This window comes from Furipterus horrens, unplaced genomic scaffold (genome assembly GCF_987537825.1).
Source record: "Furipterus horrens unplaced genomic scaffold, mFurHor1.1.pri manual_scaffold_5, whole genome shotgun sequence".
Lineage (NCBI taxonomy): Eukaryota > Metazoa > Chordata > Mammalia > Chiroptera > Furipteridae > Furipterus > Furipterus horrens.
Window position 1 is genome coordinate 96,047,686 of NW_028327175.1, and position 15,768 is coordinate 96,063,453.

Here is a 15,768-nt window from a genome sequence, read left to right on the forward strand (position 1 = left end):
AACCCCGAGGGCTACACCTTTGTTCTCATGGACATATAAGAGGAACTCTAGTCATAGATCAGGGAGGTGTAGGGCAGGAGTGCTTGTTTGAGTTGAGTAAATGGGGTTGCTATGGGGGATTTGGGGTTTAGGGGCTCAAAGGGGTCTCCCTTAGCCGCCTCGCAGAGAGGTTTTGCTAGGAGACTGTAGTTAGGGATCCATGAGCAAAGGAAACCTGCCAGTCCTAGAAAGGGGAGGATTTCCGCCTTGCTGGAAGGGGTAGGAATTGAGGAAGTAAGTTTCTTTCTGTCTGAAGTAATGGCCTAGAGTCCCAGGGATAGGAGTATGCCGAGGTAGGAGACCGTGGGTGAGGAGAGTTGGACCTTAGTGAGGGAGACTCGATAACCTTTACTTGTGAGAAAGTTGAGGAGAGAGATGGTGTCTTTCTGGGAGGTTTCTAGAGAAGGGCTACAGAGGAGGAGATTATCTATGTACTATAAGACGATACTGCCAGACAGGGCGAGAGATTGTAAGTCAAAGGCAAGAGCCTGTCCGAAGAAATTGGGACTATCCCTGAATCCTTGGGGAAGGACCATCCACGTTCGTTGGGAATGCATAGAGTCAGGATCAGTCCAGGTAAAAGCAAACAGGTCTCGGCAGGAAGGATGTAAGGGAATGATGAAGAAGGCATCCTTGAGGTTGAGGACAGTAAAGTGAGTGATAATGACCGAAATGTTAGAGAGGATAGTGTAGGGGTTTGGGACCACTGGGGTAATAGGGAGAACTGCCGAATTAATGGCCCTTAGGTCTTGTATTAGACGGTAGGTGCCATTGGGCTTGACAAGGGGGAGGATGGGGGTGTTGTAAGGGGAGTGGGTGGCTATTGGGATGCCCACCTAGAGGAATTTGTGAATAAGAGGTTTAAGTCCTCAGAGGTGGGAGAGGGAAATGGGATACTGAGGTATGGATGGAAACAGTGAGGGATCTTTGAGAGAGATAGTGACTGGGGTGTGGTGGGCGGCTATAGAGGCATGGTCGATGTCCCAAACTGATGGGTGTATGATGGCGGGGGAAATGGGGTAAGTGTGGATATGGGGAGTGGAGTCTGGATCGCTGGCCAGCAAAAGGAGAATGTTGGGAGAGCTGGGCGGGGTAAGGGAGAAGAGATGGAGAATTGTCCCAAACTTGGCCAATATGTCTCTTCCTAGTAACGGGGTTAGGCACTGAGGTGTTATGAGAAATTGGTCAATGAATGGTATGTTGTGTAATATACAGGTGACCGGAGGGGTAGTGAGGGGAGTAGTCCTGATGCCCGAGACTCCTATAATGGTCATGCTGGATGGGACTCGTGGCCCAGAGAACTCTGGGAGGGTGGAGAACGTGGCCCCGGTATCTACCAGGAAAGAAATTCGCTTTCCTGCTGCTTGGAGGTCTACCCTAGGCTCGTCGTTGGAAATGGGTACCGGGGCTAGCGGCCCAGGGCCTCCTCAGTCTTCAGTTGCCAGGCCAAGGAAGTCCACCACTGGTATAGAGGTTTGGGGATTTCCTGGCCCAGTCCTTCTCTGGAGACTGGGGCAGTCAACTCCCCAGTGTCCCTCTAGTTGGCAGTGCGGGCACGGACCCAGTGGAAGCTGAGGATTGGGACATTGCTTTGCCCAATGGCCTTCCTGCTTACATTTGAAACATGGTCCTGGTGGTTTTGAGCAGGGCCCCTTCAGTCTCTTCATTTTCGAGCCTGGGTGTTGAGCCCCCTGTATGGCTTTAGCTAGCATGAGATAATTCTCCTGGTCCCATTTTTTCTGGTCCTCATTCTCCTGTTCCTCCCTATTGTGAAAGACCTTGAAGGCCAGATTAAGAAGTTCTCTTTGGGGGTTTTCGGGGCCATTTTCGAGTTTCTTTAATTTTTTTCGGATGTCTGGGGCAGATTGGGAAATGAAGTATGAATGTAAGAGTATGGTTCCTGCTGGGGTAGTGGGGTCCATGCAGGAATATTTTTGTAAGGCCTGGGACAGACATTTTAGGAACTCCCCTGGGTTTTCCTGGGAACATTGAATTACTACCTCCTTGATTTTATCATAATTGACTGCCTTATTAGCTAATTTGTTAAGGGCTTGTTGTAGGTAATCTATCATGAGATCTCGGGCTGCCGGATTTTGATGTCCGGCTTGGTAGTTCCAATTGGGATCTGTGGTAGGTACCGTGCTCACCCCTATGTGTAGTGTTGAATATGGTCGGGGATGCAGAGATAATTCCAGCAAGCAGAATGATAAAACGAACTGGGGGCTGCAGTACGCTCTGGCTGTCAGCGATTGCTAACAGGCCGACCATTCCTTTTATTGGGTTACAGAAAAAATTTTTTAAAAGTAAAACTAAATAGAAACTAAAAAGGCTTACATGGTAACAAACATTCTTCCCATTAAAAGGGATAAACATTAACCTATATAGCTACAGAACCAAAAGGCTTACATGATCCCACTAAGAGGGATAAACATTAACCTATGGAGCTACAGAGCAAAGCAGTAAATCACAAAGGTCCAAGGATCTGTTTCACATCCGATATAGTCACTAAGGGAGAGGAGACACTAATTTTCAAGCTTCTTTGTTCTCAGAGACTTGTAAACCGGCCCCCAAGAATCATGTGCGAGTAAGGGTCCAAGGGTCTGCACCACATCCGATGTTATCACTATGGGAAAGGAGGCTTAGGTCTTCAGCCCTCTTTGTTCCCTGGATTCCATTACTCAGCCACCAGGAGCTGCGTGTGGCTGCTGGCACTGGCAAGACTCATTTGCAAGTTCTTGCAAGCTAAGGTCACAGGACACCTGGGCGGGGGGGGGGGGGGGGCGGCGCTTGCAGGCCCTCCGGCAGAGGGCTTGTGACTTTTGCCTACACCTATGGGGTTGGCATTATTGCAGGCATGAGCCTCATCTGCAATTTGTTGGGCAGTGGTCCAGACTCTTTCCTTATCGGAAGGTGAGAATGATATGAAGATCATGCCAGGTGAGGTCGTAGGATTGGGTGAGGTAGTGTAATTCCTTTATGAACGTGTCAGGGTCAGAGGAAAAGGAGCCACACCGGCACTCGATTTGGGCTAAATCTGAAAGTGAGAAGGGGATGGCTACTTGGACTATGCCCTCTGCTCCAGCGACTTCCCGAAGGGGGTAGAGGCCAGATTGGGTGGGATGGGGGCCATCCCTATGTCGTGGTCTGAGCTAGGGGGGCGAAAGAGGAGGGGCTTGGGAGGTATTGGTTGGTTGTGACAGGGCTTCGGACGAACTCGGAGGCGGAAGGTAGGGTGGGGCGGTAAAGGCTGAGGTTCTGGTAGGGGAGGAGCAGAATGATCCGTTGGGTCAAAGAGGTCAGTGGAAAGGAGGATGGGGGATAGAGGGGTTGAGGGTGTAGGAGTAGAGGGCTTGGTAGATTTGGCTAGGAGGATTTGGTAGGTCAAGTAAGAGGTACAGAGAGAAGGGCAGGAGCGGATATAGAAGTCTTGGACATAGGGAATCTCTGAGGCCTTCCCTGTCTGGTGGCAAAAATTATCTAAGTCCCGAAGGATATTAAAGTCAAATGTGCCGTTCTCTGGCCAGTGTGAGTCATTGTCCAGTTTGTATTGTGGCCAGGCCACATTACAGAAGAAAATTAGTTTTTTGGGCTTTAGGTCTGGCAATCCTAGTTTACGGAGATTTTTTAGAAGACACCCTAATGGGGTGGCCTCGGAAGGCTGGGACTGAGAGGAACCTATTGTAAAGAAGTCTCAGTGAGGAGTCAGGCGTCCCTGAGATCCAACACTGAGACCGCATAGGCGGAGGGAGCGATAGGGACAATTGTCACTGACCGAATCGATCCCGGAATGAGGAACGGACTTGGCCAGGCACCTGGACTTTCGTAGAGTAGGCAAATCAAGCCATCCTGAAGGGCCTCTCAGTCTCCAGTTGGTGAGAAAGGAAAAGGGGTTAGAAGAGGTATGTAGGGGCTGGGCAAGGGAGTAGACCTACCGGAAGACAGGAAGATGGAGAAAATCCTCTAGTCCAGTTGTGGCAGGGGATAGGTTCGGGACGGGGTCGGGTTGCCGGCCAATCTACCCTTATTCCCTACCAAGCAGAATCAGGGAGTAAGCCCGGAATGAGCTGCCGCTGTCCATTCCTTCCTAGGTTGTAAGCCAGGTAAGGGAGAAGGGGATCATCCAGGCAACCAAGGACGCTGAGGTGTGAGGTTTATTAAGAGTAACTGCCGGGCTGTCTCGAAAGAGAGAACAGCAGCAACTGGCCTACAGGCTGACAAGGTTTTAAAGAGAGGGGTAGGAAAATGGCGGGGACAATGGCAGGAACAATGGGGCACTTGGTGATCGGTTGAGCATGTTGCCGGGGAGAAGAATGGAAGAAGAAAGAAAAATTTTTCTACCCCCTACTTGATGTTTGCAAGATTTTGGGTACTTCCCACTGGACGCCTCAACTGCCATTGTTGTGGTTTTACTTCCTGCCAAACGACTTAATGGGTGAGGGTTTTTGAGGCCCTTACCTAACCTAAGAATTAAGGGAAAGGAGAAAAGGGATTAGAGGTAAGAGGGAAACTCCTGGTCCAGCTTGAGGGTCCATAGGAACAAGGGAAGGGGGAAAGAAGAAAGGGGAAAGGAAGGAAGGTAGGAGACTCCCAGTCCAACTCAAGGCCCTGTAGGAGTCCCCTGCTCTGCACTTGCAGACACCGTCTCCACATCTTTCCAAACATACATTTTGGTTAGGGTGAGTTTTACCCATCAACACATTTAACAAGTTATCTACATTTCTCTGCTTTTCCCCAGTCAATATGTTGTGCTTGGTCCATCAACATTTCTTCTGGGAATGAGCAAAGTCCATTTTCATTTCTTATGGGGGAAGGTGGAACCTAGGTTAATTTGCATAAAGCAAATTTGCATATATCAAAAGTTTGGCAGACGGTCCAGCCACCACCATGTTTTGACAATGAACGAACAGGAACTGTAGGCCGCAGATGCCCTGAAAGAACTGGGCTAGAGGGAGGAGCCTTTGTGTGCGGAGCATGCACAGCTGCAGTAGAAGCTGTGGTAGAAGCTATACTCCCTCCCGCCGATAACACCTACTGGACCACCATGTTCTGACATTTCCAGTCTTTTGTTTGCAATAAAAAGAATGATGCTGAGGTCCAGTGTCAAGGATGGAGGGTTTTAAGGGAAAAAGGGCGTTGTAGTCATTCTGGCTACTTCCTGCTGACATAGGAGCATAGTTAGAGTGTATATTTCCCTCCGTGTCTATATCTCTGATATTTCTTGTGTTGGCAGAGGTTGGTACCGAGGAGTAGACAGGAGCATGAGAGTGTGGGCTGTCTGCACTGTAGATGTATTGATGGTCCTTCTGATGAAGTTGACAAGGAGTTATCAGAGGCAAGGTCCTAGAATGAGAGCTAAAAGTAGTGTTAGCAAAGGTGCAAGAAGGGGTAGAAAGATGGACTTCAGAGGGGCACTTAAGTCAAACCATTAATCTGATGAGCTACTTATTTTATCGCTTAATTGGGCAGCTCGATCTGTTAGCCTCTTAACTATGTCTTGTACTATTCCAGAATGGTTGACATAAAATCAGCAGTCTTCCCCCCAAAAGCACAGGTATCCCCTTTATGGGCACTAAGGAGGTCTAAAGCCCTTCTATTCTGAAGGACAACTCCAATTAGGGAATTTACTTGATATTCAAGTTTGGAAACAGCCTGTGCTGTATTTTCTAGGCTCTGTTTAAGCTCTAGGGATAACTCCTGATGATATTTGAGAGAAGTTCCCAGCCCTGCCGCTCCTGTTGCAACTCCAGTAGTAAACCAAGGGCTGCCAGGATGAGGATTAGTACTGGAGCTCACTTTACCCTTATCACCATAAAAAGGAGAATAGGAATCTCCAGGTCAAGTGTCATGTACGGTGGGTACCAACAGATTAGTGAGAGCCTTAGGTCCCAGGAGTCTTATTGGTTTCATGGAAAGAAAAATCAGGAAGGAAAATTCTTGTCCTAATACTCACTAAAATTGCATCTCCGTGCCCTATACTTTCCATTACTAAAATCATCTAACGAAACTTCTATCTCAAACCTTCTTCATTTCCATGCCTTAAAACTTTCCACAGACCTGCAACACTCACAAACTTTCTAAACACCTTTTACTCTTTCAGATTTAACCATATGCTTATTTTTCCTCCTTATTTCTTTTCCACTTCCCATGTCCTTCTTTCATTTGGGGACAATGGGAGTGATTGGGACAGTAACTCCATTGACTGCCCAAAGATCTTGGACTGGGCGAAAGGACCCATTAGGTTTCTTTACAGCTAGGAAGGGAGTGTTGGCGAGAGTGTTTGCTGGTTGTAGGAGTCTGGCTTTGAGCAAGTGGTGAATGACCAGCTGTAGACCCCGCATAGCTTGTGTACCGACAGGATACTGAGACCGACTGAGGTATGAAGCCCCTGGCTTGAGGGTGACCCATACCAGCTGGTGGTGTCTGGCTACTGCTGGGTTCTCAGTGTCCCAAACAAGGGGGTTAACATTCACATTATAATGACACAGCTGGTGAGGGGTATCTACCCCTTAAGAAATTTCTTGCACTAAAGCCAAAAGGAAAATGGACTCGGCCTTAGCCCATCCATCCAAATTAAGAGACAGGGATGCCCCTAGTTTGGCCAGGATATCTCTTCCCAAGAGGGAGACTGGGCATTCAGGCATAATCATGAAAGAATGTATGAAGGTTAAGGGCCCTAATGTACATGTGAGGGATTTGGTAACTAAGGTTTTAGTACAGACCCCGTTAACTCTGACAACAGAGCTTAGGGATGGGTGTAAAACACCCACATATTCAATAAGTACAGAATAGGTCACCCCTATGTCTATAAGAAAGGAGATCAACATACCTACCACCGCCATGACCCTGGGTTCACCCATCGAGATGATCAGAGACGGGGGCTCTGAGCCCAGTCATCGTCAGTTGTCTGTGGCAAACCCCAACAGACTGGGGATGCTGAAGTCTTTGTCCTTTTGAGGTTGATCCGAACTGGACTGGAGTAGTCTACTGGCCCACCAGTTAGAGGCCAGAGGACAGTTGGCCCTCCAATATCCCTTCTATCTGCAGGATGGACAGGGACCTGGCAGGGGTCATGGTTGGGGGCATTGTTGTGCCCAATGACCTGTTTGCTTACATTTGAAGCACAGTCCTAGCAGAGGCTTAGGCAAGTCTGTGTTCCCTTGACCTTTCATGGGTTGACCCTTAATGGCGGTAGCTAATATATGGTATTTCTGCTGGTCCCTTTTTAATTTTTGTTGTTTTTCCTCCTCTCTGTTATTAAAGACTAGGAAGGCAATCCGAATTAGGTGCCTTTGGGGAGTTATGGGTCTATCCTCCAGCTTCTGTAACTTTCTTCTAATATCAAGAGCAGAGTGTGTATAATAAAATGGGTATTAAGAAAGAGCTTTCCTTCTTCTGAGTTGGGGTCCAAGTTGGCATATCTGAGAACAGCCTTTGTAAGGCGGCTCATGAACGAGGCTGGGTTCTCAGAGGCCTCCTGCGTAATTTCTAGGATTTTGTCATAATCAACGGCCTTAAGGACTGCCCTACGCATACCTTCAACTAGGCATGTGAGAAAAGGAGACATCTTAACCAAATTGGGGAACCCTCACTGATAGTTCCAGTGAGGATCCACAGTTGAGACTGCAATGGGTCCAGCTGGATTTCTACTGGGATCCCAGACATGTAGGGTGTCTGAGTTATATATTGGAACTCCTTGCAAATATGGGTAAGATCTGCACTATAAGACCCTAGACAGCACTCAATTTGGGCTAAATCCATAAGGGAAAAGGGGGCATGTACCCAGACAGTGCCCACAGCTCCTGCCACTTCGCGAAGAGGATACAGGCCTGAGGATAACGGGGAGAGACTGCACAAGAGCAGCTCGAGAACAGGTGCAGGGAGGTGAAATGAGAGGAGTGGAGTCTGGGAGCAGCAATGGCTTATCTTAGGCTGCCAAGTCAGGAGGGTAGTGGGATGTAGAAGGATTTACCATGGGGAGAGCTGTTGACCAGGAGGGGAAGGGTGGGGAAGAGTGTCCAAGATCTGAGGGGGTCTGCTTCTGTGAAAGACGAGGACGGGGGTGGGGTCAGGGGAGTTTGTTCATGCAGAGGAACTGTGGGCGGAGGTTAGTTGAAGGAGAATAAGTTGAAGGGGGGAACAGGAGGAGCAAAGGGACGGTCTGCTGCAAAGAATAAAAAAGACCTCCGCATATGGAACTTTGGGCCATCCACCATTACACCTGAGGTAGTTGTGGAGATCAGTAAGAATTTGAGAGTCAAATGTTCCATATTCTGGCCAATGGCATTTGTTACCAAGAGGATATTGAGGCAAGGTAACAGCGGAGAGAGAAATTAGCTTTTTTAGCTTTATCTTGGACCCTAATCGAAGGGTCAGGAGGTTCCAACAGAGACAACCCAACGGGGAGTCCATGGCACTGAGATTAACGACCCAGAGGGTGAGCCTAAGACAAAATGAATCAGGAGGGTTAAGGGGTATCCCCACTTAAGCCTCTGATTCTACAAGGCGCAAAGGTCCCAAGTGATTGTTCAAGGGGAGGGCATCCCCAGTCACCTCTGGAAGCCCAACTGAGTGCAAGGGCTCCAAGGCACAAAGTCCCCAAGTGAATTGTCCAAGGGGTGGGCATCCCCAGCCACCAGTAGAAGTTCAACGAGGCACAAGGCCCCAGGGCCAAGGATTTTTGAGCAGAGCCACAGTCAACCGAGAAACTCACCCAATGAGACGAAACTCAACTAGTTGGTGTCCGGTATGAATGGAGGGCAGGCCACGGCAAAAGGTCTGAAGATGGAGGTCGTCAGATGCACAGGTCTCTTGAGCACGGTGGGGTAGGAGAAGAGGGGAGGGCGAGAGGGTATGGACAGATAGGATCTGGGGTAAGCCTGAGACGTGCTGCCGCAACCCCCTGCTCCCCTGCCTGCAAGCTGTCGTTGACCACTCCTGGAGAGAAGGGGGTTGGGCTGGCAGATCTCTCCAGCAAGGTGAGAGAGGAGGGGGCAGCGAGAGGGTCCTGACAGACAGAATCAAGGGGTAAGCCTGGGCCATGCTGCCACAGCCCACTGCTCCGCTGACTGCAAGCTGCCGGTGACTGTTCTCCTAGAGAGAGGTAGCGAGGGGTGGAGGGGGTCAGAGAGGCAGATCTCCCGAGCAAGGCACAAGAGGAGGTGATGAGAGGGTCCCAACAGACAGGATCAGGAGGGCGAGTCTGGGACTTGCTGCCGCAGCCCACTGCTCCCCTGGCTGCAAGCTGCTGTTGACTGCTCTCAGATCCCCTCCTGGGTTTCGGCACCAAACTACGAGGCTGCCTTTGCTCTGAGAAATCACCCAGAGAACAGTCTAGATTTTCACACCTAGGTTTATTGTGGGAGGGGAGAGAAAGGGGTTAGAGGTAAGAGGGAAACTCCTGGTCCAGCTCGAGGGTCCATAGGAACAAGGGGAGGGGGAAAGAGAGAATAGGGAAAGGGGAATGAAGAAAGAGGGAAGGAAGGGAGAGAGGAGACTCCCAGTCCAACTCAAGGCCCTGTAGGAGTCCCCTGCTCTGCACTTGCAGACGCCGTCTCCACATCTTTCCAAACATACATTTTGGTTAGGGTGAGTTTTACCCATCAACACATTTAACAAGTTATTTACATTTCTCTGCTTTTCCCCAGTCAATATGTCATGCTGGGTCCATCAACATTTCTTCTGGGAATGAGCAAAGTCCATTTTCATTTCTTATGGGGGAAGGTGGAACCTAGGTTAATTTGCATACAGCTAATTTGCATATATCAGAAGTCTGGCAGGCAGTCCAGCCGCCACCATGTTTTGACAATGAACGAAGGGGAAGTGTAGGCTGCAGATGCCCCAAAGGAACTAGGCTAGAGGGAGGAGCCTTTGTGTGTGGAGTATGCACAGCTGCAGTAGAAGATGTGGTGGAAGCTGCACTGCCTCCTGCTGATCGCACCAACCAGACTACCATATTCTGACAGTAACTAGTCTAGCATCCAAACATCATGCACAATACCTAGGTAGCAGCAGCACACTGCGCCCACTCCCACTGCAGCCATGCTTGTTTGTGTATGATATGTGGAGTATCTGGAGGAATGTGAATAATATTGGGAAAAGGAGGAAGGGGGAAACAGCAGGAGTGCCTGGCTGGGAGATCAGCCAAAGTTGTACAGGGCAAGCCTGAACATGTCATTGGTGCAGACCCAGGCATTGTTGATGTTCTTTAATAGGAACATCTGGTAGAATCCCATGATGGGGCCTTCCTCAGCCTTACACTGGCTCACAACCATGCTGATGATGCAGCTAACTGGCCCAAGCCAGATAGTCCTGTGCCATAATACTGTGTTGGGTTTTCTGAAACAGAAGGCTAGACAAATTCCCCTGGAATTTCTGACCTTCCCTTGTAAGGCATGACTCATCAATGTAAATTGCATCTGGTTGGGTTCTATCATTATCAAATAACTGGTAGTAATGTTGAATGAAACTGGATCCAGTCTGCTGCCTAGCTGGCTTGTCTTGCATTCTGGAGCATCACCTGGCCTTGTTGAGACCCGATGACCGGGCATGATGGCTGCAACACTGGCAGCAACCCAATGTAATCTGCGTCCACTCAGCATTGCTTTTGACATTTGTATATACTGCTATGTGTACATTGAACTTTGCAATGGTGCTTTTGTGTACTAAGAAATCTGCCTATCCTAAGGTTGCGAAGATTATCTCCCATGGTTCCTTCTAGAATTTTTATAGTTTTATCTTTTATCTAGTGCTCTGACGCATTTTGAAATAATGTTTTGTGTGTGATGTGAAGTAGGAGTTGAGATTCATTTTCTGCCATATTAATACCTAGTGTGGGCATTTTATAATATGTCCATAAATTCTTTGACACTCCTCTCTTCAAAAGTTAGAGCCTAATTTCTCTTCTCTTAGGTTTGGGCTGTATTTAATGACTTGATTTTAATGAATAGAATGTGAAGAAATGATGGTGTTATGACTCAAGATAAAGGCATAAAAGGCACTGTGGTTCCCCCTTGCTTTGTCTTTCTTAGATCACTCACTCTGTGGGAAGCCAGCTGCCATGTAGTGAGGACACATTTAACCAGACATGAAGAGAGCCACATGATAAGGAACTGAGGCCTCTTCTGAATAACCATGTGAGTGAACTATCTTGGAAGCAGATCCTGCAGCTTTAGTTGAGCCTCCATCAGTGACTAGGGCCCTCACTGATATCTTGACTGCCACCTCATGAAAATCCTGAGCCAGAACTACCCATCTAAGCCACTCCCAAATTTTTCACAAAAATTGTAAGATAAGAAATTTGTGTTGATTTAAGCCACTAAGTTGTGGGGTAATTTGTTATGCAGTAATAGATACACCCAGTGTTGCAGCACCTTCCCCATTGTATTACAATGCTGCCAATATAGACATCAGTTTACCATATGTATGTCTTTTTCTGAACTCTCTATTCTGTTTGATTGCGTTATATGCCTTTGTTTATCCCAACAACATACTGTCTTGATTACAATAACTTTTACTGACGTTTGGAAGTCTAGTAGTATAAATCCTCCAACTTTGTTATTGTTATCATTTCTTTTGTCAGAATTACTTTGACTATTTTGGGTTCTTTGCATAGTCATGTAAATTTTAAATCAGCTTGTTAATTTCTACAAAAAAAACTGGGATATTTCATTAGAATTGCACCAAATCTATATAGATCAATATGAGGATAATGGCCACCTTAACAATATTAAAGGTTCCAGTCCATGAACATATCGCTCCATTTATTTAGATCATCTTTAATTTCTGTCAGAAATGTTTTGCAGATGTAGTGTAATGTTTTAATGTAGAAGTCTTGCACATATTTTGCTAAATTTATCTTTCATGTATTTATGCTATTATAATTATTATATTTTTAAATATAAAATTTCAATTGTTTGCTGCTAGCATATAGAAATGTGATTGATTTCATATATTGACTGTGTTTTTCCTATAATCTTGCTAATTCACTCATTAATTCAACAGGATTTTTTTGATTTTCTAGATTGCTTGAGACTTGTTGTGAACACAAGTGTGTCATCTGCAAATAACATTTTTACGTCTTCTTTTACAATTTATATGTCAGTTCATTCTTTTACAATTTATATGCCAGTTCATATGTCTGGTAATGTTGAACAGACCCAATGAGAATGGACATCCTTACCTTGTCCCAGTCTTTCCTCATTAAGTGTGATGTTAGCTATAGGCTTCTAACTTGTCCTTTATTAAAGAAGTTCCTTTCTTACACTAGCGTGCTGGGAGATTTTTTATTTAATCATGAATGGGTATTGAATTTGGTTAAATGTTTTTTAATTTACAAAGTTTATAAATTGAGGTGTTTAGATCATTAACTTTTAATGTTATTATTGACATTTTAGGTTTGCTTTTATCTTGCTATTTGTTTTATACTTATTCTTTGTTCTTCTTTCCCTTTTTTCTGCATTCTTTTGGATTAATTCAGTACTTTTCGTTTTTCCATTGTCTCCTTTGTTGACTAACAATATTTTTTCATTCTGTTACATTAGTGATTACTTCAAAGTTTATAGTATACATCTGTAACTCATCAGAGTCTATGTTCAAGTAATAGGAGGCACATCATGTGTAGCATAAGAACTTTAAACTACAGGGCTAGGAAAAGTAGGTTTATAGTTGTGAATATATGAAACACAGAGTTTCTTCTTGTATTATTGTTGCAGCTTCACATGCAAGACTGAACACTCTGAGGCAGTGAATAGAGCAAGAAAGTGGGGTTTTATTGGTGGCAACCAGGCCAAGACCTGAGTCTCTCACAAGGCACCAACCACGAATGGAGTTGGGATAGGGTTTTATAAAGGCTTTGCTGCTTCTTCGGGAAGAGGCAGCTTTGGGAAGCGGAGGCTGGGTAGCACTGTAGGATTGTCTGGCAGTAACAGGAACAGAGGTTTGCAAGGCTATAAGGTTATCTCTGGTCTGCAGCTGCAGCTTTTAGTCAGGGTCGAATGTAAAGCAATTATCTTTGCAGATGGCTAGATATTCTGTAAGACATAACTTTATAAGAGTTATAAACAAGTTACTAGAATATAGTAGGGGGAGTAGGGGCTATGGGAAGGAGCTGGGCCGGGAGTCTCTCAGCTTGTAAATCACTGAGCAGCTGTAACATTATTACCTATTGTATTGTTTTCTGTACAAACAACTGTAAACCTTCTTTTGCCCTACCCTTTATACTCTTCATTTCCTGGCCCTTCTGTTATTATTGTTATGTATTTTACTTTTACATGTGATATAAGCCCTGCAATACATTGTTACTTTTCCCCAGCTTTATTGAGATCTTATTGATACATAACATGTAAGATTTAGAACATGATCAGATACATGTATATATTATGAAATTATTACCACAATAAGATTAATTAACACCTCCATTTCCTCACATAATTACCATTTCTTTGTGTGTGTGTAGTGATAATATTTAAGATATGCTCTCTTAACTTTCAAGTATATAATACAGTACTATGATTTTGGCTTTTTTAGATTCCACATTTAAGTGATAACATACAGTATTAGTCTTTCTCTGTTTGACTTAATTTCACTTAGCATGATTCCCTGAAGGTCTACCCATGTTGTCACAAAAGGCAGGATTTTCTTCTTTTTTATGGCTGAATAATATTTCATTGTGTATACATGTCACATTTTCTTTATCTATTCATCTGTTGGTAGATACTAAGGTTGTTTCTGTGCCTTGGTTATTGTGAATAATGCTGCAATGAACATTGAGATGCAGCTTTCTCTTCCAGATAGTGATTTCATTTCCTTCAGACATATACCTAGAAGTGAGATGGTTGGATATATGGTAGTTCTATTTTTAATATTTTGAGGCAACTCCTTATGATTTTCTATAGCAGTTGCAACATTTTACAAATCCACCATCAGTACACAAGGATTCCAATTTCTCATATCCTCACAAACTTTTTTTTTTTAATAGTAGTAATCCTAATGGATATGAGATGATATCTCATTGTGGTTTTAATTTGCATTTCTCTAATAATTACTGATGTTGAATATCTTTTCATATTTGTTGGAGAACTGTCCAGTCAAGTCCTTTGTTTTTTAAATGGAATTATTTTTTAATTGGCAATCTTTTCAAGTTCTTGCTTTCCATTTTTTGGGAGTGAAATTGTGTGGGTCATGTGGAAATTCTATGTTTAACTTTTGAGGAACTGCCAAACTGCTTTCCACAGCACTATATGAGGGTTCCAGTTTCTCCATATCCTCACCAACATTTATTTCCTTTAAAAAAAAATTACAGCCATCCTAATGGGTCTGAAATGATACTTCATTGTGGTGATTTGCATTTCCCTAGTGAATAGTGGGACATTGAACATCTTTTCATGTGCTTGTTGTCCATGTCTATGTCTTTGGAGAAATGTCTGAGTCCTTTGCCCATTTTTAATTGGAGTGTTTCTTTCTGTTGTTGTAGAAATTTGCTATATATTCTGGATATTAAACACTTATCAGATATACGATCTCCAAATATTTTCTCCCATTCTGTGGATTGCCTTTTTTAAAATTATTTTTCTATTACAGTTGTCCCATTTTTCCCCCTTTGCTCTCCCCTGCCTACCTCCACCCTCTCCCACAGTCAATACCCACCTAGTTGTCCATGTCCATGGGTTATTTATATTAGTTCCTTGATTAGACCCTTCTGCTTCTCCCCCCCTCTTTTCCCCCTCCCTGTATTGTCTTTGCACTTTCTTGATAATGTCCTTTGATGCACAAAAGTTTTTAACTTTGTTGGAGCCAGATTTTTTATTTTTCTGGTAATGCATTTAGTTTGAAATCCAAGGTCATGAAGATTAACCTATTTTCTTCTAGAAGTTTTATAATCTTAGCTCTTATATTTTGGTAATTGATCCACTTTGAGTCAATTTTTACATATAGTGTGAAGTAGGGTTCCACTTTATTCTTTTTCATGTGGAAATACAGTTGTCCCAGCATCATTTGTTGAAGAGACTCTTCTTTTTCTATTGAAGGGACTTGGCACCCTTGTCAAAAATCAATTGGCCATAGACATATGGGCATAATTATATCTGGACTCTTCAGTTTGTTTCCACTGATCTATATACTTGCCCTTATGCCAAAAACCACCCTGTTTTGATTACTGTAGCTTTGTGCAATTATAGAGGCTGAGAAGTCCCAGGATCTGTAGTCAGCCAGTAGAGACCCAGGATAGGTGATCATGTAATTCCAGCCCAAGGCCAAAGGCCTAAAAAGTGGAAGAGCCAGTAGTGTGGTTTTCAGTCCAAATCCATATCTGAAAGTAGTAGAAGACTGATGTCCCTGGTTCAAAGAAAATCAAGCAGAAAGAATTCTTACTCAGCCTTTTTGTTCTATTCAGGCCTTCAACAGATTGTCTGAGACCCACCCACTGTGGAAAGGACCATCTTCTTTACTGAGTCTACCAATTCTACTGTTATTCTTATCCAGAAACACTCATAGACACTACTACAAATATCTGGGCACCACACACCCCACTCAAGTTGAGACCTAAAATTAACTATCACACTAGCCTTCAGTCACATATCTGTGGAGGACTCACACATAGACTTCTGGAACTATCTGCAGCGCAACCTCCTTTCCCTTGTTCAGCCCAATGGTTTCCAGCTATTTCAGTTATCCCTTAGTCTGAAATCTGCCTCTTCAGACCAGTGGGATCACTCTACTCCAGTCAGACTTTAG

General features: G+C 44.8%; 1 pseudogene; it reads right to left on the minus strand.

Moving 5' to 3' along the window:
- Positions 1 to 10,175: 10,175 nt before the first annotated feature.
- LOC150009084 (nuclear transport factor 2 pseudogene) lies at positions 10,176 to 10,542 on the minus strand (annotated as a pseudogene).
- Positions 10,543 to 15,768: the final 5,226 nt, after the last annotated feature.